The sequence below is a fragment of the Rhipicephalus sanguineus genome, chromosome 1, assembly GCF_013339695.2.
Source record: "Rhipicephalus sanguineus isolate Rsan-2018 chromosome 1, BIME_Rsan_1.4, whole genome shotgun sequence".
Lineage (NCBI taxonomy): Eukaryota > Metazoa > Arthropoda > Arachnida > Ixodida > Ixodidae > Rhipicephalus > Rhipicephalus sanguineus.
Window position 1 is genome coordinate 75,276,053 of NC_051176.1, and position 3,149 is coordinate 75,279,201.

At 45.0% G+C, this 3,149-nt stretch overlaps 2 non-coding genes across 2 annotated transcripts; both read left to right on the forward strand.

The window, feature by feature from the left end:
• The first annotated feature begins 2,225 nt into the window (after nt 1-2,225).
• Trnak-uuu (transfer RNA lysine (anticodon UUU)) lies at nt 2,226-2,298 on the forward strand. Its single transcript has one exon. It is a non-coding gene; the product is annotated as a tRNA-Lys (tRNA).
• Nucleotides 2,299-2,369: 71 nt separating this feature from the next.
• Trnak-uuu (transfer RNA lysine (anticodon UUU)) lies at nt 2,370-2,442 on the forward strand. The gene has a single exon. It is a non-coding gene; the product is annotated as a tRNA-Lys (tRNA).
• The last annotated feature ends 707 nt before the right edge of the window (nt 2,443-3,149 follow it).

Here is a 3,149-nt window from a genome sequence, read left to right on the forward strand (position 1 = left end):
TATCTATCTATCTATCTATCTATCTATCTATCTATCTATCCGCCTACGACTTTGTGCTCTCCTGGCGGTTTCGTTTATCGGATGTATACCAAAATTGGTATGACGTAATGACGTAACATCACCGAATTACGAACATAAATGACAGGCCGTAACATGAAAATCATGACATGCATGTCATGAAAAGCATGATTTACATTCCAAGGCCTTGGGGCTCATATACCAAAATTCGTATGGCGTGACAAGAGTTCAAGACGCACATAATCACAGGTCCTAACGTGCAAATCATGACACGCATGTTATGTGCAGCATGATTTACATGACATGGTCTCGGGGCGCTCGCGGCTGTTTAAATGAATGGATATATACGAAAACTGGTATGACGAGACAGCTGTGCATGGCGAACGTAGCTGACACGTGGTAACATGAAAATCATGCTATGCATGTGACGTACCACATGATTTACATGCCACGCTCATGGCGCACTCGCGACCGCTTCGCTATCTTGATATACACCAAAATTGGTATTGCGTGACGCGACTGCATGACGAACGTAAATGAGAGGTGGTAACATCAAAATCATGAAGTGCATGACATGTATGACATGATTTACATGCCATGTTCATGGTGCACTCGTGGCTGTTTTGCTTGATTGATATACACCAAAATTGGTATTCCGCTATGTTTCTCCATCAAGAACGTGAAGAACAGGTGGTAACATGAAAACCATGACAGGCATGTCATGTATGTCACAGTTAACATGCCACGTTCATGGAGCATTCGCGGCCGTTTCGATAGCTTGATATACACCAAAATTGGTATTGCGCGACGCGACTGTATAACGAACGTAAATGAGAGGTGGTAACATGAAAACCATGACATGCATGCCATGTATGGCATGATTTACATGCCACGCTCATGGTGCACTCGCGGCCGTTTCGTTGCTTGATGTACACCAAAATTTGTATTGCGCGATGTGACTGTATGACGAACATAAATGACAGGTCCTAACATGGGAATCATGTTATGCACATCATGTACGGTATGATTTACATGACTCTGTCATGGCGCGCTTCCGGCCGTTTTGTTAACGGGATATATACCGAAATTTGTATGCCATGAACCGAGGGCGTGATGAACATAAATGGCAGGTCATGCATTGTATAAACCAGAATATACATTTCATTAGCGTGGTATGTACCAGATTGTGCAAGCATGCGTGCATGGCAAACATGCGATATATGGGGAACTAGATGCCATGTCATGAATGATTTCATTTGGCTCAAAGACAAACAAGGCGATGTATGCGCGTCTTTGCTGGCTGCTTCGGATTACATCGATTCCCACAGTGCGTGGGATCTACCAGATTATTTTAGCATTGCTTGTTATCTTTGCTTTTATAGTCCTGTACAATTAGGTCGACGTGTGTAAAGAACATTTCGCTTAGGTATGGATATATATTTTTTTTTCACTTATGTTTCCTCACGTCGTTTTTTAAGTGTTTTTATTAATTCTTCATAGTAATTTGCTAATTCTACAAGGGCTGTTTTTGATCCACCCTCTAACGGCCGAATGGCCAACGGAATGGCGAACGCCCATCGCGGTTAATGATAGCCTGTTCAATCGACCTCTGTGCGCGAAGCAGTCTTTGGTATTTCGTTCAACTTACTTTTGAGGGCACTCAAAAGGCCGCGCGTGAGGCGGCAGTAACTTGGTATTTTTTTTTAATTCGCGCCTTTTATGAAAAAGTTGGAAACACATTAATCAGGGGAGTTAGCATAGATTGTAAAATCCGTTGCTTCTGAACGGGCACTACAAGGTTTGTATTGAAGATTATTACTTAGAGTTAATATTCAAAAAGTGCAATAGCCACTCTTTGTTAATTAGTGACCTTGACGGATTCTAAAAAAAATACCCTGACGTGCTCATATCGCTCAGAACAATGCTGCGCTAACTCGAGACGCGTAGCGCCCGTGTATTTTTTAAAATCTTTGGTGCTAGTTATCTCAAACACTTTGTATGTTATATGTCTTGTTTGCATTGCACATTGACCAAGACCGGCAATAAACAAAAAAAAAGCCCCAGGTAGCTCAATGAGCAGCTCAGGTTTTTAACCTAAGGGTCCAGGGTTCCAGCGCCTGCTCGGGCGAGTGGTACCTCTTTATTTATTTTTTTGGTGCCTTTCTGCTTCCACAATGCGTAGGTGCACTCGAGTGCGATCTGTGCGAGCCCGGGTAGCTCAGTCGGTAGAGCGTTAGGCTTTTAACCTAACGGTCCAGGGTTCGAGCCCCTGCTCGGGCGAGTGGTACCTCTTTTTTTGGCGCCTTTATGCTTTCACAATACTTAGGTGCACTCGAGTGCAATCTTTGTAAGCCCGAGAGCTCAGTTCGGTTGAGCGTTAGGCTTTTAACCTAACGGTCCAGGGTTCGAGCCCCTGCTCGGGCGAGTAGTACCTCTTTTTTTTGCGCTTTTATGCTTTCACAATACTTAGGTGCACTCGAGTGCAATGTTTGTAAGCCCGAGTAGCACAGTTCGGTAGAGCGTGAGGCTTTTAACTTAACGGTAGAGGGTTCGAGCCCCTGCTCGGGCGAGTGGTACCTCTTTTTTTTTTGGCGCCTTTGTGCTTTCACAATACTTAGGTGCACTTGAGTGCAATCTTTGTAAGCCCGAGTAGCTCAGTTCGGATCACTTAGTGCCTTAAACACATGACGCATACTGATTACTTTTTCCAAAAAGTAATGATTTGCCGGAAACACTTTCAAATGCGCATGTCTGACGTCCATTCTCGTACGCCAGACACTATGCCCTTTGTAAGCCTGAGTAGCTCAGTCGGATTCCACTTCCGGCCGCGCTAGCGATAGGACGTGTTTTCATGTGCTCCGTAGGGGCGGTGACAGCGGCTTTGAGCCGCGGAAACAGGATCATCATCATCATCATCATCATCATCAGCCTGTCTACGCCCACTGCAGGGCAAAGGCCTCTCCCATGTTCCGCCAATCAACCCGGTCCTGTGCTTTCTGTTGCCACGTTATACCTACAAACTTCTTAATCTCATCTACCCACCTAATTTTCTGTCTTCCCCTCACGCGTTTGCCCTCTCTTGGAATCCAGTCAGTTACCCTTAAGGACCACCGGTTATCCTGCCGACGTGC